The sequence below is a fragment of the Schistocerca americana genome, chromosome 2 (genome assembly GCF_021461395.2).
Source record: "Schistocerca americana isolate TAMUIC-IGC-003095 chromosome 2, iqSchAmer2.1, whole genome shotgun sequence".
Classification (NCBI taxonomy): Eukaryota; Metazoa; Arthropoda; class Insecta; order Orthoptera; family Acrididae; genus Schistocerca; species Schistocerca americana.
In genome coordinates this window covers 854,448,975-854,472,638 of record NC_060120.1, presented here as the reverse complement: position 1 = coordinate 854,472,638, position 23,664 = coordinate 854,448,975, and the positions used below count along the sequence as shown (strand labels likewise).

At 44.3% G+C, this 23,664-nt stretch overlaps 1 pseudogene; it reads right to left on the bottom strand.

Moving 5' to 3' along the window:
• Positions 1 to 22,384: 22,384 nt before the first annotated feature.
• LOC124597208 lies at positions 22,385 to 22,501 on the bottom strand (annotated as a pseudogene).
• Positions 22,502 to 23,664: the final 1,163 nt, after the last annotated feature.

Here is a 23,664-nt window from a genome sequence, read left to right as displayed (position 1 = left end):
GTATGGAAACACACGATTTTTTATTATCTTTCAATAATTGTTACGTTTTTCTCCATTAAGCCATTTTCAAAGAATCAAAATCTTATTGACAAGAAGTTTATCATCGAAGTTAATTTTATGATTTTTGGAGAGAAATTTCCGCAATTTGACTGTTAATTGTTCATTCATTTGACACAGCCTTGATTTCAACTGTATAGTCATTCTCAATTGAATCTGGAAATGTGAAAATACATCTGACTTGCCTGTAACACGTCATCGTCGAAAAACGTTTATATCCTTATAGACCGGCTGTCATAATACAGGACATGAGTACATATCGAAGATACATAATATGGCTGACATTGTTCGCAGTGGAAAACCATTGTATTCAGTGGAAAACCATTGTATACAGTGGAAATCCAGTAACACACAGTATGGTGTATTTAACATCCAATACATTCCTGTCACCCGAATACGTCGGAAGTGCCGTATGGTTCTTTTAGGATGATACTACAGTTTTCACAGAAGTTGCAATGCTAGAAAATTGTAGGAAGACCTACCTGTGATTGAAGCATGCTGCAGGAAGTGGCAACTGACCGTCAACATAACAACATTTTCGTAATTCGCGTAAATGTGCAGAAAGACCGTTTAGTGTACGACTATTTTTTTGGAGAACAATCACAAGAAGCGGTCACATCCATTAAGTATTTAGTGGTATGTGTATGGAGCCATTTACACTGGAACGACCACATAAAACTAATCGTAGGTAAGGCCGATGCCAGGCTGAGAGTCATTGGCCGAATTCTTCAAGAAGTGTAGCCCATCTACTAAACAGGTAGTTTACAAAACCCTTCTTTCGAACGAAATTCTAATATTGCGTGTGAGTCTGGGATGCGTATGGGACAGTATTGACAGAGGACAGAGAGAAGTTCCAAAGAAGAGCACCACATTTCATTAGAGGTTCATTTTGTCTGCACGAAAGCATTACGCAAATTATCAGTCAATTGCATCTGGAAATGTGAAAATACATCTGACTTGCCTGTTTCGCTTCTCGGGGTGGTTTACTGTCAAAAGGTCGTACGTTTCAGGAAGATTTAACGAATATATTTGATTTCTCCTACGTATAAGTTGCAAAAAGAGCACGTAGATAAAAGTAGAGAAATTAGAGCACACAGCCGGCCGGTGTGGCCGTGCGGTTAAAGGCGCTTCAGTCTGGAACCGCGTGACCGCTACGGTCGCAGGTTCGAATCCTGCCTCGGGCATGGGTGTGTGTGATGTCCTTAGGTTAGTTAGGTTTAATTAGTTCTAAGTTCTAGGCGACTGATGACCTCAGAAGTTAAGTCGCATAGTGCTCAGAGCCATTTTTTAGAGCACACACGGAGCCTTATCAGTAATCGTTCTCCACGCGCACTGGAAGACGGAAGGGGGGAGAATGACAGTGGTACACCGCTGCACACCGTGAAGTACGTCGCAGAGTATATAAGGTGTAAACGATAACTGTTTACAACTTCCCATAGTGGTGTAGAGGAAGTCGAGACGAACAGTTTTATATGGGACATTTGTGGTCTATCAAGGCTAGAAAGTCTCACCAATAGGCTTACAAAAACCACCTAAACTCTACGCTCGTCGCGCGGGATTTTCAAAATCTCTCGCTCTCAAGATGCAAACCATTAGTACTAGAGGAAAAAGGAGCAGGAATTTTATCTGTAAGAAGTTTAATGTATTTCGTTTTGTAGTAGGATACTTTTACGAGAGAGACCGCGGATTTTTCTTTACCCAAGATAAGCATATAAAAGAATTTTCAAAGGTACATCCACACCTTATTTCCACCGGTCAGGGTTTTTAGTATGTTGTTTACGGCAATCAATCTTACCACTGTACAAAAATTTTCGATTACACAAATTATTTCCCATATTCGGTCATTTGTTGGTTTCCATTGACCGGGCTTTATTTCTCTACTTGCTAAATCGTGTACTTACAAATTGCGAAACTGACGTTTGTTTAGATTTTACCTAACTATTTTGTGAATTTTAACTACTCAAAATTGACAGTTAAATCGTTGTGTTCATGGGACATTGTTGCTACAAGACAGCTGCGCTTGCTAGGGTTTATTTGGATAGTATTACAAACGTAATTAGTTTCTGCTTGACGTTTCCGAAAGCTAAATTATTAGCGTTAACGAAATAGCCGGCTAAGTCCATGGCGTTCTAGCCGTGTCATTAAAGGCCAGAAAAGTCAAATATGGGAAATAATTCTTGTAGTTGCAATCTTTTGTACAGTGGTGGCAGGGGGTGCCATGAAGAATGTACCAAACATCATGATCTCACGATCTCTGGGGTGGGGGGGGGGGGGGAGGGACGGGGGGGCGGGGGGTGTAAAATGTGGTGATGGCGTTGCGTTTGGAGGTCGGCTTGCCTTTACACTTTTTCGTTAAACAACTGGACAACCGAGGCGTCTAGCGGAAACTCATCCCAATACCAAATTAAACTAAAATACATCTCCTACGAAAACAAGCTCCTAGTCATATCTTGTACGTAGAGAGCTAGAGAATATAAAAATCTCGCTCGACGCGCTTGCGCTGTTACTTTGGTGGTTGTTCTTGGGCAGTTTGTTGTAGTTCCGCGACGTGATAAACCACACGCCTCCTGTATACGTATAAGAAGTAGTGGTAACACTGTCGAAACATGAAGGATGTGCTTCAAATGGCATGACATTAGCTGATAACGGAAGATTAGTGGAAGTTGTGCCTTGGGAGGTGACTGCTGTGTTTGGGTCAGTTGCAGTGAACATTGTCTGAGAGTGCGGGAGGCCAGTTCAAGAGCCCTAACAGTATTTTTAGGGAACACGAACAACGTGCATCGATCAAGACTGCAGTGGCTCGTAGTCGGAGCGCACAAAAGTGTTTTCAGTGACAGCGTGGGGTGGGTACTGATGCAGCATTGCCACGTAGTACATAGATGAAAGTGTTCCGCACAAACGAACTCCTTGCCTCACTACTAGATGTGGATCACCGATGGACGGCGTGTTAGTTAGTCGCAGAGGTCAGTGTGGCTTCCGACTTTCGTGGGCTAAACCTTGATCGCATCGCACCGCACGGCAGATAGTCGCTGAAGACTACTATTGCAACTTCTTGCGACGTCGCATTCACCCCGCACTGAAATGAAAGCAGCGGTACCTTCTAGAACTGCATCCCATATTACTTCTTGACAACACACAATTCCACACGGCAGTCCCGCTCAGGAGCTCCTGAGAACGTAGGAGAGGGAGATGCTACGAATATCACCGTTATTCACCGGATGTGACTCCATGTGCTTACGATCTGTTCCCGAAAATGAAGGAACCACTTCGTGGCACGCGTTACAACACAAGAGAAGACATCATCCATGCCATAGGGCGGTCTTCGCAAGTGCGAGACTTCGACAAAGATGTACTCGCTGATGGGTTACGACGCCTTCTGAGTGGGGGGCGGGGGGGGGGGGGGGTGGAAGGTGGTAGATATGCGGGGCGACTCTGTTGAGGGCAAGTAATACGCTTGAAGTTCCCTGAGGCTACAGATGCAGCGAATATGAATAGCTGAGTAGACACTTCAGTTAAGGAGGAATAGACAGCTCTAAAAGTATGCAGAAAAGTCAAAACAACCGTCGGCGAAATTAAAAAGAAGTGTGTAACATTAAGAGCGCAATGGAAGTTAAACTGTTAAATGCAGAGGAGTTATGGGGGGGTGGGGGGGGTGGTTAGGCTAGAACGAGTACGTAAAAGGCCCTTTTAAGGGAGATGACTTATCTGATAACTTGACAGAAGATGATCAGGAGTCGATACGGAAGAGGTAGAGGATTCAGTACTAAAATCAGAATTCAGAAGCGCTCTGGAAGGCAGAACAGATTGAGAACAAACCATCGGAATTCCTAAAATCATGTGGAGCATTAAGAACAAAACGAATATCCTCAATGGCGTATATGATGTATGAGAGTGGCAATACACAATCAGACTTTTGCGAAAAACATCATCAACACAATTTCGAAGATTGCCAGAGACAGGAAGATCGAGAATTATCGCTCAATCAGCTTAGTAACTCATGCATCCAAGGTGCTGAAAAGATTAGTATACAGAAGAATGGAAAGAATTAAGGTTCTGTTATATGGCGATCTGTTCGGCTTTTGGAAAGGTAAAGGCACCAGAGGCAGTTCTGACGTTGCGGTTGATCATGGAATCGAGGCTGAGTTAAAATCAAAACAAATGCATAGGATTTGTCGACCTGGAAAAGCCGTTAGACAATGTAAAATACTGCAAGGTGTTCGACATATTCGAAATCCTTAGAAAAACAGGGATACGCTCCAGGAAATTCGTGTAATGTACAAAACAGATAAGAATCAAGAACGTTTAATAAATGTAGAAGAGCAAGAAGGAAGTGCACTGATTAAAAATGGTATAAAACAGGGGTGTGGTCTTTCTCCCTTACTGTTAAACGTATACGTCGAAAAGCAATGGCAGAAATTAAAGAAAGGTTCAAGGATGGATTAATATTCGAGGTGAAAGGATGTCAATGGTACGATACGCTGTTGACAGTGCTATCTTCAGTGAAAGTGAAGAAGAATTACAAGATGTGCTGAATGGAATGAACAGTCCAATGAGTACAGAATATGGACTGAGAGTGAATCGAAGAAATACGAATATAATGAGAAGTAGCGAGAAACTTAACATCGTAATCGGTGATTACAAAGTAGTTCAAGTTAAGGAACTCTGTTACTTAGGTAACAAAATAACCCATGACAGACAGAGCAAGGAGAACATAAAAAGCAGGCTAGTTTTGGAAAAAGGGCAATCTGAAAAAGAGAAGTCTGCTGGTATCAAACATTGGTCTTTAATGTATCCACATCGAGGCTGCCCTATAGATTTGTACTCAGGGACGTAGGATTTGTGAGCGCGATATCTATGTAATAGCAGGCCACATGCGCGGAGAGGTCGGTCGGTTGTTGTCGGGGAGACCGCGAGAAGGCACAGGACGCGCTGGTGCAGCCAGTTGCTCTGCAATGTGGTTCAAATGGCTCTGAGCACTGTGGGACTTAACTTCTAAGGTCATCAGTCCCCTAGAACTTAGAACTACTTAAACCTAACTAACCTAAGGACATCACACACATCCATGCCCGGGGCAGGATTCGAACCTGTGACCGTAGCGGTCGCGCGGTTCCAGACTGTAGCACCTAGAACCGCTCGGCTACCCCAGCCGGCTGAATCGTAACAGCGATGCCATTGCTTTCTATTCAACCTATGTAAAACTATTCGTCTTGCCATTCTCTACACGACAGTAATACGTTACCTGTATTAATCGCTTACACCTTGCCGAGTAAGATTGACCGTCGCGGTGACGAGGCAGTAAGGACCACAGTGCGCCGGTCGGCGTCAGACGGCGCGCCCTCGCCCGTCGGATGCAGCGGCCGGGCCGACCCCGGGGACTGCACCCGAATCCGTCCCACTGTGCCGGCACACCGCCGGATTACGGCTCGCGACAGCGCAGCCGAGAGGGGCGCGCTGAATTATTCATGGCGCCCGATCGCGCCGCCATCGACACGCAGAAGAAGGGTCCATTCGGCCGTCGCGTCAGGCGTTTCTTACCGGACTAACGGAGCGCCGGCCGTTATTCACTTTCGGCCCGGTAAAGAACACTCCCGCGGTAATCTAGTGAAAAGCTAGCCCGCAGACACCCCTCCGCCGCTCTGCGGTCGTTTCAGCTGCCACTCGAGAGAGCCGTGCAGAAGCCGTTCACGTCGTCGCGAAACTCGTTACGCTGCCTCCTGAGGGAAGGCGCGTCACATTACCTGATTGTGCGGAAGGGACTCACCTCGCACTGCGGAGTAGCTTCGGATTTGCTTTAACCTCGTTACCGCCCTTTTTACGCCGAGCTATCGAATTTGTGTTCGTCAGGCCTGTTATGCTGGCAAGTAGAGGAGAACTGTTAAAATAACTGAAAGATGGATAAAAGCAAATTACGGAAACCTCTTGTTACAAATTCTATCGCCCTCCCCCTACCCACGCCACAAACGCGCGCGCACACGCACACGCACACGCACACACACACACAGAGAGAGAGAGAGAGAGAGAGAGAGAGAGAGAGAGAGAGAGAAGGAAAAGCATTTGCTAACGACAACTCTCACAGAATGATATTTTGTTAGAGACTGGTACAGCCCTATTCTCGAACGATGGTGGTTGGAGCAGAACGAACAAGGGTAAGGATTGCATTGTTAGTGATTTTAAACAACTGTGGTACACACATAATTGCACTTTGCGTTTGGTGAAAGCTTGTATCCCGTGTATCTCGCAAGTTATGTCTCTCGCTCGCCTGTGTGGAGTTTGTCGCTCACCACCAACATCAGCCATAACAACGCGCAACACATGTAATAAAAATTTACTACATAACTCGCTACGATCGTGTTTAATGCTCGCATTGCGTATAACATTCACAGGAGAGCGTTCAGAACACTACAGTACGCCCATTGTGTGTCGGAGAACGCTTGAGGCAGGTGCCCAGAACTCGCCTAAACACAAATACTATCGTTCGTGACTTCAATTGTAGTATGGCTGGAATCCCTCTGTGGCTTCTGACTGCGTGGATATTGGTTCGCCTTGTGTGAACTGGTATATGAATGATAAAAACTAGACAAAAAATTAGAAGTCTATAAATATTATACACGGTGTAAGGGGCTTAAGAGCAGATATTTCATTATCGATGAAGGCAGCATGCTGAACAACATTATATCGGTAGTTTCTCCATTTGCATCCTTTAATTATGGATATTACAAGTAGTATGTTATTAGGTTGGTTAGTATCTCGAAGTATGCGTTGGAAAAGCAAGCCTGTAACGGTTATTATCCTGTGGGCAACAGATATTGAAATGTAGATGCCTGGACGCCAAGCTGATATCTTTACTGACAGGGAGTGTCCATTTGACGGCACACTTACGACGTGCAACAAAGAAAAGATAATAAATTACGTGATGGTTTGAGAGATGACTGTTACCTGCATTGCACACACTGACCTGTGTAGATATTAAGGTAGTAATGGTCACAGTATTTGAGCTTATACCCGTCACAACCTATATCTTACAGTCCCACCGCCATGGTTTCTGTCTGTATGTTCAGGTTTATCTCAGGAACTACTGTACACGTTTTGGTGCTTTACTAGTATGTTCACGACAAAGGTTGTTCCGTATAATTTACTATTTACGGTAATTGCGACTGCCTCGTATATACATTGTTATCTGTTCCACTTTCAATTGGCATTTGGAATGATATCTCGTGGCAGTGTTGGGAGTGACGAGTTTATCAGTTAGAGAGGAGGCGGTTGTGGTGGCGTAAGCTGTAAAGTAACACCTGGCGCAGCTCTAGAAAGCAGCGAAGCCTGACCAAAATCTCTGTGTGGGGCTGCGGGTAAACCCTCCCGGATAGCTGTGTGTCGCAAGCTGCGCTCTCGAGAAGGGAAGTTGCGCTGTCCTCGGATTGAAGCCGCCCAGCGGATTAATAACGAGATTCTTTGTCCCTACCAGCCAGAACAATACGTAAAAAAAGTCTAGCGGCAAGGGACGTGCCTGTAAACAAAAACTTTCAGGAATGAAATCTCGTTCGGACCTCTGGATTTCGACAGAATCGCCACGTAGGTACGTTAGGGACATGCAAATCGCGGGTGCGGTAAGACTTGCACCAGGCTATTCAGCCACACGAAATTTTATTTCTAGAATCTACAAATGTACACGTTTGTCAAAAACAGTTTGTAAAGTCCGCAAGACCTATAAAAGGAATGCACTGAAACTTGTGCTGAAAATAATTCTTAGGAAAAGATTCGACACGTTAAGCCGTTCGCGGGTTAATTAGCATTGAGGTTATCAGACGAACAATCGAAGTATACATGTCCCCAGATCACCATTAGTCCCCTATTTAAGCCAGCAGCCATCGCACAATTTCCCAGTATCCAAAACACACGTCACAAATCTTTCTCACAACATTACGTATTTTCCACTCAAAATAAAGTTTGAAATAGCTAGGCTTTGCGGCGGGGCGGGGTCGGCCGTCTGTGTTGTCGTTAACGCTATCGTTCAGTCACCCTACCTCGATAGGATTCTTGCCGAAGTCCCTTCACTCGGTAGCAGATACGTGTTAGGCAGTGTAAAGCACCGTTCATGAAAAATGGCTCTGAGCACTATGGGACTCAACTGCTGAGGTCATTAGTCCCCTAGAACTTAGAACTAGTTAAACCTAACTAACCTAAGGACATCACACACATCCATGCCCCAGGCAGGATTCAAACCTGCGACCGTAGCGGTCTTGCGGTTCCAGACTGCAGCGCCTTTAACCGCACGGCCACTTCGGCCGGCATCGTTCATGAAACCACGACCTAATGCCTATCACTCGGAGGCCATGTAACTCTAGCTGAAAGTCAATTCCTGAAAGTTCATGATTAAAAAAATCGTGCATTCGGGATATTCAGTCCACCTGCAGAAAAGCGTTTAATATTAGATTAACTCTGTTCTTTGTTTGGATTGTAACAAATTTGTAATGGATTCAAATGATAATGAAAGTCAATCAGTTATTGTTCCTAACTTCGTTTTAAAAAAACAAGCGTAGGTTTTAGGACTCTTAGACAATTCTCTTTATCTCCAGAAATGCAATAAATAAAAATCTGAAATTTTAACAGAATCAATTCATTAATAACAAACGGCTCTGTACCAAATTTGAACCAAGTCGGATAATAACTAATATGGATTATTTAGATTCGTAGAGGGTATGAATCTTCATATTGACTGAATGTTACGCTATGCAGTTCTCACGGCAGACAGCGTCAGCTGTGCTGTGAACAGAGCGAAAAAGAAAGAGAGACAGAGAGAAAGAAAGAGAGAGAGAGAGAGAGAGAGAGAGAGAGAGAGAGAGAGTAGCCACCCTTCAACCACCGTACAAGGCGGATGCGTGCCTTACTGCGACGAATGTCATCTCGTAATAACTAGCAGTTTCCATGGCTAGTGTCTATCTCATTCAGATAGCCTGCTTCCTGGTTTACTGACTCGTCATAGCAGAATGACAGTTTTAGAAATGCAATATGCTCAAGAGCCCACTCCACATCAAATCAGTCTACCCCCGAAAAACGGCCGCTGCTGCACGGTCAAAACGTGAGTTAATTTTGAATTTTAACATCTACACTGAAGCACTAAAGAAACTGGTATCGGCATGCGTATTCAAATACAGAGATATGTAAAATGGCAGAATAGGCGCCGCGGTCATCAACGCCTGCATAAGGTAACAAATGTCTGGTACAGTTGTTAGGTCGGTTACTGCTGCTACAATGGCAGGTTATCAAGATTTAAGTGAGTTTGAACGTGGTGCAATAGTCGGCGCACGAGCGATGGGACGCAGCATCTCCGAGGTAGCAATGAAGTGAGGATTTTCCCGTACATCAAATCTCCGACATTGCCGCAGCCGGACAAAGATCCTGCAAGAACGGGACCAAAGACGACTGAACAGAATCGTTCAACGTGACAGGAGTACAACCCTTCTGCAAACTGCCGCAGATTCAAAAGCTGAGCCATCAGCAAGTGTCAGCGGGCGAACCGTTGAACGAAGCATCATCGATATCGGGTTTCGAGGTCGAAGGCCCATTAGTGTACCCTTGATGACTGCACGACACAAAGCTTTAGTCCTCGGCTGGATCCGTCAACACCGACACATAACTGTTGTTGACTGGAAACGTACCTGGTCAGACGAGTCTCGTTTCAAATTATGTCGAGCGGACGGACGCGTATGGGTATGGACATAACCTCATGAGTCCATGGACCGTGCATGTCAGCAGGATACTGTTCAAGCTGATCGAGACTCTAATGGTGTGAGGCGTGTGCAGTTGGAGTGATATGGGACCCCTTGTATGTCTAGGTACGACTCTGACAGGTGACAAGTACGTAAGCATCAAGTATGATCATCTGCATTAATTCATGTCCATTCTCCATCCGACGGATTTGGGCAATTCCAACAGGACAATGAGACAGCCCTCACGTCTAGAATTGGTACATAGTGGCTCCAGTAGAGTTTAAACACTTCCGCAGGCCACTAAATTCCCCAGACATGAATATTATTAATCGTATCCGGGATGCCTTACAACATGCTGGTCAGAAGAGATCTCCATCCCTTTGTACTCTTATGGATTTATGGACAGCCCTGCAGGATTATTGGAGTCAATTCCCTTCAGGACTACTTCAGACATTAGTCGAGTACATGACACGTCGTGTTGCGGTACTTCTGCGTGCTTGCGGATGCTCTACACGATATTGCGCAGATGTACCAGTTTCTTTGGCTCTTCAGTGTATTTATTTACAATATCACCCCACGGTATTACAGAAGGAGTTTAAAGAGACGTATGTTTTTTTTTTTTGTCATCAGTCTACTGACTGGTTTGATGCGGCGCTCCACGAATTACTTTCCTGTGCTAACCTCTTCATCTCAGAGTAGCACTTGCAACCTACGTCCTCAATTATTTCCTTGACGTATTCCAATCTCTGACTTCCTCTACAGTTTTTGCCCTCTACAGCTCCCTCTAGTACCATGGAAGTCATTCCCTCATGTCTTAGCAGATGTCCTATCATCCTGTCCCTTCTCCTTATCAGTGTTTTCCACATATTCCTTTCCTCTCCGATTCTGCGTAGAACCTCCTCACTCCTTACCTTATCAGTCAACCTAATTTTCAACATTCGTCTATAGCACCATATCTCAAATGCTTCGATTCTCTTCCGTTCCGGTTTTCCCACAGTCCATGTTTCACTACCATACAATGCTGTACTCCAGACGTACATCCTCAGAAATTTCTTCCTCAAATTAAGGCCGGTACTTGATATTAGTAGACTTCTCTTGGCCAGAAATGCCTTTTTTGCCATAGCGAGTCTGCTTTTGATGTCCTCCTTGCTCCGTCCGTCATTGGTTATTTTACTGCCTAGGTAGCAGAATTCCTGAACTTCACTGACTTCGTGACCATCAATCCTGATGTTAAGTTTCTCGCTGTTCTCATTTCTACTACTTCTCATTACCTTCGTCTTTCTCCGATTTACTATCAAACCATACTGTGTACTCATTAGACTGTTCATTCCGTTCAGCAGATCATTTAATTCTTCTTCACTTTCACTCAGGATAGCAATGTCATCAGCGAATCGTATCATTGATATCTTTTCACCTTGTATTTTAATTCCACTCCTGAACCTTTCTTTTATTTCCATCATTGCTTCCTCGATGTACAGATTGAAGAGTAGGGGCGAAAGGCTACAGCCTTGTCTTACACCCTTCTTAATACGAGCACTTCGTTCTTGATCGTCCCCTCTTATTACTCCCTCTTGGTTGTTGTACATATTGTATATGACCCGTCTCTCGCTATAGCTTACCCCTACTTTTTTCAGAATCTCGAACAGCTTGCACCATTTTATATTGTCGGACGCTTTTTCCAGGTCGACAAATCCTATGAAAGTGCCTTGATTTTTCTTTAGCCTTGCTTCCATTATTAGCCGTAACGTCAGAATTGCCTCTCTCGTCCCTTTACGTTTCCTAGAGCCAAACTGATCGTCACCTAGCGCATTCTCAATTTTCTTTTCAATTCTTCTGTATATTGTTCTTGTAAGCAGCTTCGATGCATGAGCTGTTAAGCTGATTGTGCGATGATTCTCGCACTTGTCACCTCTTGCCATCTTCGGAATTGTGTGGATGATGCTTTTCCGAAAGTCAGATGGTATATCGCCATACTCATATATTCTACACACCAACATGAATAGTCGTTTTGTTCCCACTTCCCTAAAGATTTTAGAAATTCTGATGGAATGTTATCTATCCCTTCTGCCTTATTTGACCGTAAGTCCTCCAAAGCTCTTTTAAATTCCGATTCTAATACTGGATCCCCTATCTCTTCTAAATCGAGTCCTGTTTCTTCTTCTATCACATCAGACAAATCTTCACCCTCATAGAGGCTTTCAGTGTATTCTTTCCACATATCTGCTCTCTCCTCTGCATTTAACAGTGGAATTCCCGTTTCACCCTTAATGTTACCACCGTTGCTTCTAATGTCACCAAAGGTTGTTTTGACTTTCCTGTATGCTGAGTCTGTCCTTCCGACCATCATATCTTTTTCGATGTCCTCACATTTTTCCTGCAGCCATTTCGTCTTAGCTTCCCTGCACTTCCTATTTATTTCATTCCTCAGCGACTTGTATTTGTGTATTCCTGATTTACCCGGAACATGTTTGTACTTCCTCCTTTCATCAATCAACTGAAGTATTTCTTCTATTACCCATGGTTTCTTCGCAGCTACCTTCTTTAAACCTATGTTTTCCTTCCCAACTTCTGTGATCGCTCTTTTTAGAGATGTCCATTCCTCTTCAACTGTACTGCCTACTGCGCTATTCCTTATTGCTGTATCTATAGCCTTAGAGAACTTCAAACGTATCTCGTCATTCCTTAGTACTTCCGTATCCCACTTCTTTGCGTATTGATTGTTCCTGACTAATGTCTTGAACTTCAGCCTAGTCATCATCACTACTATATTGTGATCTGAGTCTATATCTGCTCCTTGGTACGCCTTACAATCCAGTATCTGATTTCGGAATCTCTGTCTGACCATCATGTAATCTAATTGAAATCTTCCCGTATCTCCCGGCCTTTTCCAAGTATACCTCTTCCTCTTGTGATTCTTGAACAGGGTATTGCTATTACTAGCTGAAACTTGCTACATAACTCAATTAGTCTCTCTCCTCTTTCATTCCTTGTCCCAAGCCCATATTCTCCTGCAATCTTTTCTTCTACTCCTTCCTCTACAACTACATTCCACTCGCCCATGACTATTACACCTTCGTCACCCTTTACGTACTGCATTTCCCCTTTCAATATCCTCATACACTTTCTCTATCTGTTCATCTTCAGTTTGCGACGTCGGCATGTATACCTGAACTATCGTTGTCGGTGTGGGTCTGCTGTCGATTCTGATTAGAACAACCCGGTCACTGAACTGTTCACAGTAACACACCCTTTGCCCTACCTTCCTACTCATAACGAATCCTACACCTGTTATACCATTTTCTGCTGCTGTTGATATTAACCGATACTCATCTGACCAGAAATCCTTGTCTTCCTTCCACTTCACTTCACTGACCCCTACTGTATCTAGATTGAGCCTTTGCATTTCCCATTTCAGATTTTCTAGTATCCCTACCACGTTCAAGCAGCTGGCATGCCACGCCCCGACTCGTAGAACGTTATCCTTTCGTAGATTATTGAATATTTTTCTCATGGTAACCTCCCCCTTGGCAGTCCCCTCCTGTAGATCCGAATGGGGGACTATTCCGGAATCTTTTGCCAATGGAGAGATCATCATGACACTTCTTCAATTACAGGCCACATGTCCTGTGGATATACGTTACGTGTCTTTAATGCAGTGGTTTCCATTGCCTTCTGCATCCTCATGTCGTTGATCATTGCTGATTCTTCTTCCTTTAGGGGCAATTTCCCACCCCTAGGACAAGAGAGTGCCCTGAACCTCTATCCGCTCCTCCGCCCTCTTTGACAAGGCCGTTGGCAGAATGAGGCTGACTTCTTATGCCGGAAGTCTTCGGCCGCCAATGCTGATTATGTATCAAAATTGAGGCAGTGGCTGGGATCGAACGCGGGACCGAAGACGTTTTTGATTATGAATCAAAGACGCTACCCCTAGACCACGTGTATCTTTAGAAAACCAAAAGGCGGTTGGGTTTTTCAGTCAACCCAGCTGATCAACCGTATTTGAGACACCACTCATGCCCCCATGGAAAGCGCTATATATCGGCGTGTAATTTGACTAATATGTCGTCAGACAATGAAACCTTGCGTTGTCAATCGGTACAGGATGCGCGGAGCTCGCGGTGTCCGTGAACATGAAAGCGAACAAAGCATGTCATATGAATGCGTCGTATCTATTCTTTCGGACATGTCCAAAAAAACAGACACCATGCGATATCTACAGCTGTCATTCGTGTTACCTGAACTGATGGTGAAGTGAGGGGGGAGAAGGGAAAAGAAAATGAAGGGACTGTTGAAGTCAGCAGCAACCGGTACTTTACGCAGAATGACCGGCGAGTGAAGATGTGTGTGGTGAACCGGAACTCGAACCCAGGATCTCTTGCTCAATGGGCAACCAGATGAAGTCACGACGAAACTGATATCATAATTTCTTTGCCTTTCCTTTCTTTTCTTCTCCTCCACCATCAATTTCAAAATAGACGCAAGGGGCACTTTATGACGTCGTGTGGTCACTGTGGTTCAAACACACAATTCTGTCAAGCATAAATCATCAGTATTTCGATTCAAAGGAATCAGGTAGTAAGGAAATCAACAACAATGTGCAGAGTGCATTGATTGTATGGGTCACCATCAACAGTCCTGCAGTACAACAGCGGATGGACAATTCACAGGGAAGCAAAACACTTGCAAAATAAATATTGCACAACAATACTGATGAGTGGCTATACTTAGGTCCTGTCAGGTAATGAATTCAACGTCCATCTTATTCATTTATACAAGCTTCTTGAAATCCCGTCCTGCAGTGTGTCCGAAGGAGGTTGCAAGGCGTATTTAATATACTCAATTTTTTCTGTATAAAGTTTTTCTTATTCTTAGTTCTAATAATGCATTACTAGGTTATGCAATGTAACATATCAATAAGTAATTAAAAATCGTAGATTATAATAACCTCTGACTGAAGATTAATAAATTGAAAACAAGTACATATGTAAATTTAATAAACTGCTGATAGCGTTTTCGGTTGTGTGGAATTATTTTGGACCCGCTTCGTTTGTAGCTACGTAACGACTTTTGTCTGCATCGACTACGAAAGTTAATTTTCTATCCTTACAGCTATATGAACATTTTCTACAGATATTATAACTGCATAATCCTATTTGCATTCTTCTTAACGTGTTGCTGGATAAATCGTGAGCCAGTACAACTGTGTAGTAGTTTCATTTATAATCTGTTTTCATACAAGTTATCCAAACAACATTTAATATTGCAGTTTAATTCGCCTATTGTCATTAACTATATCTTTAACACAGGGCAACCTCTCACGAGGCAGATACTCTGACCACTAAGTCACCCGGGCACAGTGGTCATAGCAATTGCCCGGATTAGATTTCCGAAAGAACAGACAGCAAATATATATACAGTAAAATACTTAAGCAATTAACTGGCATAAGTCAAATGACGTGACACTTTTAGACTTTTGAGAGTATCGCCGTCATTCAACAGCAGAAGCGTGGTTGAAATTTAACAAAATAGGTTCAGGATAATGAGCAATAAAGTAGTTCATCTATTTTTCTCTCGTATAGCACCACTGTCAAAAAAAAAAAGGACGAAGCAAAATGGTTACAATCCATGGTTGACATCGATGCTGTATGTCATGCGAGATCAGTAAGAGGTATAGAGAGACGCCTCTGGAGCTGAAAGTAGACTTCTGTAGAAGAAGTTGTGAAGAACAGTACAAGAAGATAAAAAACCAACAAGGCGATAAACAAAGCAACAGAAGAAATAGTTGTTTTAACTCAGCTATTTATTAAGGACATATGACGACAATCGTTCAAAATGAATTAGGAAATTGACTCCATGAGGGAAAAGAAAGATAGGACACCCATGAGGAACATGGAAGGAACGTGTCTATGAGACAATGACAGCCAGAGGCATCCTAGAAAAAGACTGGCTGAATAGAAAGAGGTGACAGTGAACAGCGGCCACTAACGAAACCAACACTCGCGATATGACGAGCTGGTGACGTATTTATATTAAGCTATATTACAATTACTAAATTAGTATTTGAGCCGTCCTTGTGGTTATATGCAGAGTGGGGCAAATATAAGTGGTCCAGGCAGGAGAGTTCTAGGATATGAAGAAAGACAGCAGAGCCGGCCGCTGTGGCCGAGCGGTTCTAAGTGCTGCTGCGCTGCTGCTACGGTCGCAGGTTCGAATCCTGCCTCGGGCATGGATGTGTGTGATGTCCTTAGGTTGGTTAGGTTTAAGCAGTTCTAAGGGACTGATGACCTCAGATGTTAAGTCCCATAGTGCTTAGAGCCATTTGAGCCATTTTTTTGAACAGCAGAGCAAAGGAAGAAAGGTACTAATCTGACTGTAGCACATGTCGAAAGTGACAACCATTCATCTCTTTGCACTTGCGGGTCTTGGTCAGCAAGTTGCTGAAGGCTTATCTAAGATGGACTGCAGCAACTGCTGAAATCTCCGAAATGTTCTTCTTCAGTTCTCGAAGACTTTGACGGTTCTTACAATGCGCCTTAGACTTGAGGGCTGCCCAGAAAACCGAAACGCACACTGACAGACCATGTGACTTGAGTGGCCAGCTAGGGCCGCGACCAGACTGGCCTCTGCTAATGACTCTGTGAAGACTGTGTAAATGTGCTCCAAGGTCCGGCCGACTGGGCAGTTGTCCATCCTGTAGGTCTTTTCCTGCAGCATTAATGTTGCCGCAATGTAAAGCGCCGAAGTCAACGTCTGATGAAAGAAGATGGGACCAGTAGTGCGGCATGCACACAATGTAGAACTCTGATCACGCAGTGGTGTTTCATGGAAGTCATGCCGATTCTCCACTGCCCAGAACCTATGATTCCGTGAGATGACATAACCAGTCAAGTGAAGCCAGGCTTTATCAGACAAAGAACTGATCCATGTCCAAGCTATTCATTGTTATCTCAGTGAACAGCCAATCACAAACACGGAGGCGCTGAGGAGAAACTGCTGTTTCTAATGCATGAAAACAAACAGTGGGGATGCATGAGCAAGTCAAGGTGCAGTATCCGTTCGCATGATCGACGTGATATTCCGGTCTCCTGCGACAGGCTTCGAGTGGATTTGCTAGGATTCTGAAGCATTTTCTAATGAACTGTAACAATGTCTTTTGGTGTCTGGTATGTTTCGGAATGTTTTCTGACACTTCCTGTCTGACGCCATTTTCTGACAAGCTGTTGCATAGCACTCTTTGCTGGAATTTTGACAGCATCAAACCTCTCAACAAACTACTGATCACACCGTTTCCACGACTTTTCACAACGAACACCCGCTGTTCCACCGTGAGTACCATCGCCCCTCTGCACTGCTCCACTCACACTGACACAAAAAATGTTTCGAATGGCTCTGAGCACTATGGGACTTAACATCTAAGGTCGTCAGTCCCCTAGAACTTAGAACTACTTAAACCTAACTAACCTAAGGACATCACACACATCCATGCCCGAGGCAGGATTCGAACCCGCGACCGTAGTGCACACTGACACACCCCGCACTACTTTCTATACCGGTATGGATCACATGGCGGGCGTACACGTAGTGTGCGCGTCACGGCGTGTGGCTATATGTGTACATTCACGTCCAATCGTGTCCACTTTTCCGGGTTACTTTTATTTGTCCCAACCTATAGATTCGCGTATTTCAGGAAACTGTCTTGCATTGCTTAGCTACGGCTTTCATGGCGTACCGTTTGGTGGCATTTGGGACGGCTCCGCAACGGATTTAAGCAGGCTCGCAGTTCAGAAGTGATGGGCTTTTTTGAAAGAAACTCACGTACCGTCTTGTACATCGGAGTTCTGGTGGTTGCTCATCGTGTCTGCGCGATTGAAGTTCACTCTGTGGAAGAAGCCGTAGCCTCCTTTGGGGGGGGGGGGGGGGGGGGAGGGGGGAGGGAGTTATAACTGTGCGATAACGGATCATATTGTGCGTTCCTGCTACCTTGGCTGGTGGCCTCGACCCATGTCCACGAATTGTTTTGGCCTGATACAGGAATGACGGTGAGAAACATAGTTTATTTAGTGTTGGTCGACGTTCGCGTGAGGACGCCTCCTCCTGCGTGGTCACTTCTGAGCGTCGCTTGTTATTTTCACATGATACTGATTCAGCTCATTGTAAGGGCCGTGTTTGTCTTTGTGTGTATCACCATCCTAGGGATGAGATTCTAAGACAAGTACTCGTTTGATTGCAAGGGGGTGCCAGTTTCAAGAAACTTATGTGCTTCTTTAATTCAAATTAGCTGTCTGTTGTCTCTCGTATTTAACCCTGCGGTGCATGAATTTCACTCCAGTGGACAACTTTTAATCGTCTATTCTCTGGCGTTTTCAATCAGTCATGAGGCTGCAAATGCATGCACGACACAACATCAGTAGGGAGCGCCCACTGCAGTGAACCGTGTGCATTTGCAGCCCCAGGACTGATTGAAAATGCCAAAAAAGCGACCATTAACAGCTCTCCACTGTAGTGGACGCTATGCGCCACACGGTTAAGTGCCTCTTAATATTTATTAATTTATTTTATACTGGCTGACCAAATAAATTCAGTTGTATACACTCTTGATTCTGTTGTATTCATTTGCTATGGAAATTTAATTTGTACTGTGCGTCTATGTTTTAAAATTTGTCGATCAGCTGTCTCGAAGGTGGTCCGAAATCGAGGCTTTACTCCAATTTGCCTAATTTGTATGATTCCTGGCCTTTGCTTGCCTGGGCTCGGATTTCGTTGCTCATACAGATGCTTGGTAAACCTCTCAGTCTGATTTACACACATCTACATTAATTGGTTTCATTGATTGTCCAAACTAGTGAGGTAACAATGTTCTCTGCTCGCTTTTCAGCTACGTATGCGAATTCTTAAATTTTTTCGATATTTTCTAATGCTACTGTCTATTCTGCATCTTGTCTGTTCCACAGATGTATACAGGATGTCTCTCTTAAGAGTCGTCAGGCACATTTCCTCTGGGGTTTCGGAGATATTTTAAACTAAATTTTCAAAACGTGTAGTTTTAAGTACCTATTCGATACATCTGTCCCAAATTAGTCCAGTGCGAAGAATAAGCAGGATTCAGCACCGACAGCACCGCCATGCAGAAGCGCTGCTCAGTCGCTGTTGGAGTACTGATTATTCTTCGTGTTTCACTGTTTCTGTTAACACTTAGCGATAAAACGAATACCGCACAAGACTAATTTGAGAGTGCTCTAACGAATGGGCACTTAAAATTACTATTTAAAAATTATTTTGTTCGTAGTTGGAAACAACTCTTGGGTTTCATATGTGAAACATGATGAGCAGAATTTGTTTGCGCTGACCCCGGCTACATGATGCAAGAACGGAAGTTACCAGCGAAAATGCGCCTGACGACCCATAGGATAGGCAACAGGTGTATGGCTATTATTTCATGTGTCAGTTACTTTTGATACGTTTGGAGTATTTCTCAGACCGCTAACGATTTGTTTTCAAACTTAGCCTCTGTGATAAACAAAAATCACTTGCTTTTGTAGTTAAAGGATCACCCGCTGGACTAGATCAATAAATAATTTATTTGTAATATCATTTCTTGTTTCCATCAGCACGCTGTTACTCCCATATCTGGTAACGCTAAATAAGCAATAAATTAATAAATATCCACGCTCCGCGCCAGTTGAGACATGTATTCGCCGGACGCTGTGGCCGAGCGTTTCTAGGCGCTTCACTCCCGAACCGCACCGCTGCTGCGGTCGCAGGTTCGAATCCTGCCTCGGGCATGGATGTGTGTGATGTCCTTAGGTTAGTAAGGGGACTGATGACCTCAGATGTTAAGTCCCATAGTGCTTAGAGCCATTTTTTGAGACCTGTATTCACCGCACACCACAGGACGCAGCATTTAACAAGGCCGTAGAAATTTCTGAGTGTGGAAAGACGAACACCAGGAGTGGTGAGTGGTATTGCTTGCATCTGCTCCGTCAGTCCAAATAGTTTCCATACTGAATAAATGAAACACAAAGAGAAATTAAAATGCTGGTTTTTACTCTTCAGACATTAAAACACTCAGAATGTTGAGACTACCACGTAAATCTGTCTTTGGAATTTCGTTCAACTCGAACGTCAGTTTTTTTTTTTTTTTTTTTTTTTTTTTTTTTTTTTTTTTTTTTTTTTTTTTTTTTTTTTTTTTACTCAAGAAGAACTGTAATGGATCCAAGAGTCTTTGTTTTTCTAGGGAATGAAGTTGTGCAGGTCAAACTTTGCACACACTTTTCCTTTCTCAAATAATTCTGGGGAGTGTTATGAGCACTTTATTTAGACACAACAGCGCTGACGCTCTACGGCCCCACGCCCAGTACTTAATGCTGCGTACTATCAATCGCCTAGCCGAACGCACGTTGAGGTGCACTTTTCCCTTCCCCATGATACAATATTCCCAATCCTCACAGAGATTTTCCACATCTTTGTTTCTCCTTCTTTCAATCGCTAAACCGTCTGTGGCCGCTTAGGAGATAGTGCTCGATTATTCGCAAAGTCATTCTCATCGAGATTTATGACCTCTTTATCAGTTATCCGACTAACCTATCTGATCTTCAGCATTCTTCTCTAGCACCATATTTCAAAATTTTCCTTTCTCTTCTCGTCTGTACTGTTAGTCGTCTACGTTTAGCTTCCATAATTCACTGACGGCTAAACAACAACTGCAGCACCAAGACGAAGTAGTGCGCCATAAACGAAAGTTAGTAGGCGTGTTTCTACACCTGAAAGACGGTGTCTGTTCAAATTTGATGCAAGCCGCATAAGAATGGTGCTAGTAGCACCACTACGAGAATGCAAATCAGATTTACTTTAACTACACGCTGCATCGATCGTGAAAATTAGTTGCCTTTGAGATTGGACGTGTTGAGCCGATATTAGTCAAGAATGCCTTTAAGGCGAAAAAGACGCCTCACTGAATTTGAACAAGGTCGTGTAATAGGACTACGAGATGTTCCTTATGCGATAGTGCAGAAAGACTTAGCTGGAATTTAGCCACTATACGTGATTGCTGGCATTGGTCGCAAAAAAGACCGGACTGCGGATGGCCACGTGGTATTATCAAGAGAGGAGTCTTTCGCGTTCGGCCTGTGCCTCTGGCACACAGTACTGCATCTGCAGCAACATTGTACGTCAGTCTGATCATTCGACCTGTTGTGCTGCTATTCATGAACAGCATTCCGTGGGGTGTTTTCAAACAGGTTCAAAATTGGCTCTGAGGACTTAACTTCTGATGGCATCAGTCCCCTAGAACTTAGAACTACTTAAACCTAACTAACCTAAGGACAGCACACACTTCCATTCCCGAGGCAGGATTCGAACCTGCGACCGTAGCGGTCGCGCGGTTCCAGACTGCAGCACCTAGAACCGCTCGGCCACCCTGACTCGCTTTTCAAACACACCGCTTTTGTGACCCAGCATGCTCTACAGAGTGTCTACATGTTGCCTTGGCCTACCCGATAAAAAATGTCGTGTGACCAGGGCCTCCCGTCGTGTAGACCGTTCGCCGGGTGAAAGTCTTTCAATTTGACGCCACTTCGACAACTTGCGCGTCGATGGGGATGAAATGATGATTATTAGGACAACACAACACCCAGTCTCTGAGAGGAGAAAATCTCCGACCCAGCCGGGAATCGAACACGGGCCCTTAGGATTGACATTCTGTCAGGCAACAGGCATCCATCTCCATTTCAGAAGCGGACATCAGGCACATGAACAAGACAATGAATGCATGTTTGCATGGTTGTATTCAGCAGTCTGGCGTTACACTGTTTGTTAATGCACCCACGTTTCCCATTTGCAATGGCTTATTTTACCTTAACCAATTACTTGTAATTTTAATCTTTTAAATATCTTACCGAGACAAATACGTTCATGAAATTTCATTACACTACGTTAACTGTTTTTTGGTGATGATGTTGGGGTTGCGATTTTTTTTCCGTCAGCGTAGAACACTACACTCCAAACATATGCCTTAATTTCATGCTTCATATCAGACTTGTGTGACATGTTAAAACATTTTTTTATATAAACGCTTTTCTTGCGACTGCTAGCCAAATCTCATTGCACAGTTGGTCTTGTTTTATTTTTCTGTCCAAATACGAAAATTCACCTACCTCTTGTAGGATCCCAGTTGAAATTCTAAGAAACTAAACTCCACCCTAACAGGCCATGAAGGCCCCACGGTACCGACCGGTTGCCGTGTCGTCCTCAGCCCACAAAATGGTTCAAATGGCTCTGAGCACTATGGGACTTAACATCTATGGTCATCAGTCCCCTAGAACTTAGAACTACTTAAACCTAACTAACCTAAGGACAGCACACAACACCCAGTTATCACGAGGCAGAGAATATCCCTGACCTCGCCGGGAATCGAACCCGGGAACCCGGGTGCGGGAAGCGAGAACGCTACCGCACGACCACAAACTGCGGACCTCAGCCCACAGGCGCCACCGGATGCGGATATGGAGGGGCAATGGTCAGCCCACCGCTCTCCCGGCCGTACGGCAGGTTCCGAGACAAGCCGCTACTTCTGAATCAAGTAGCTCCTCAGTTTGCCTCACAAGGGCTGAGTGCACCCCACTTGCGAACAGCGCTCGGCAGACCGGATGGTCACCCATCCAAGTGCTAACAAGGCCGACAGCGCTTAACTTCGGTGATCTGACGGGAACCGGTGTTGCCACTGCGGCAAGGCTGTTGGCCCAGTTGGAATTCTACTTAACCCTATTTTCACCTGATTTATACAGTTACTTTCAACTACCCTTGTTTATTTCTTTTGTAGTTCATTTTATTAGCTCTTTCCCGTTGAGCTGATCATCCAGATCCTTCCAAATGCAACTCATAGCAGCAGAAAAACTGCCAACTCATGACCAAGTTGTCGTGTTCAGAAAATCTCTCACGTGACAATTACTGCGGTACAGTGACAGAATGTATGTGAGATAACTGTCTGTTCCAAGGTGGGACGAATCTCTCGTTTCGTGGTGAAAACCCAAGTGAAAGCTGGTTCGTTAGCTATCGCGGATTCTTCTGCGTGCGGTGCGTGAGCAAACTGCAATCACGCCGCCCGCAGGTGCGAGAGATATCCGACTGAATTACGACCTTTCGTCGCATGATAATACGCTGCTCGCCTGGACACGGCTGGCTTAGAGAAAGAGCGCCTGTAAGCCGCGGTGGGAATTGTCGCAGAGTCAGGCAATTATCAACCCGGTGCAGAAGGGGAAGGGAGAGGGAGAGGGGGCTATATGAACCAGGACCTACCGCAGATCTACGAGGGCAATTCCGTGGCGGGCGGCAAATTGCCTGGAAATTTAATAAGATCGGGCACGGCAGCTCTCGCCTGTTCTGCCACGAAGCTGAGTCGTGACAGCTGAGCATGCAAGCAGAAATCATGCCACGTTTTGAAGAGTAATTGAGGGTGAGCAAGTTAGCTGTAGTACAATTGAGATTTTACGCTAAGTGATATAAGATACAATTAAGAAAGGAAACACAGTAATGACATCAATAGAGTTTCGTCTGCCTGTAAAATGAAAGGACGTTGCTCATCATTATGAGACTACCTAAAGCCACATCAGTACATATGACTTTCGTTGTGGTCTGTAGTCTGATGTCTGTTTTGACACAGCTGTCCATGTTCGACCTGATTACGATGCAGGCGCATTACAGCAATGTCATAGCGACAGTATTAAGATTTTAGGCGTTGCGTGGCTATGACGGTCGCAAAATATTGCAGGATTAACTGCGAGGGCGTTCAATAAGTAACGCAACACTTTTTTTGAAAGCAGATTGGTTTTAATGGTTCAAATGGCTCTGAGCACTATGGGACTTAACATCTGAGGTCATCAGTCCCCTAGAACTTGTAACTACT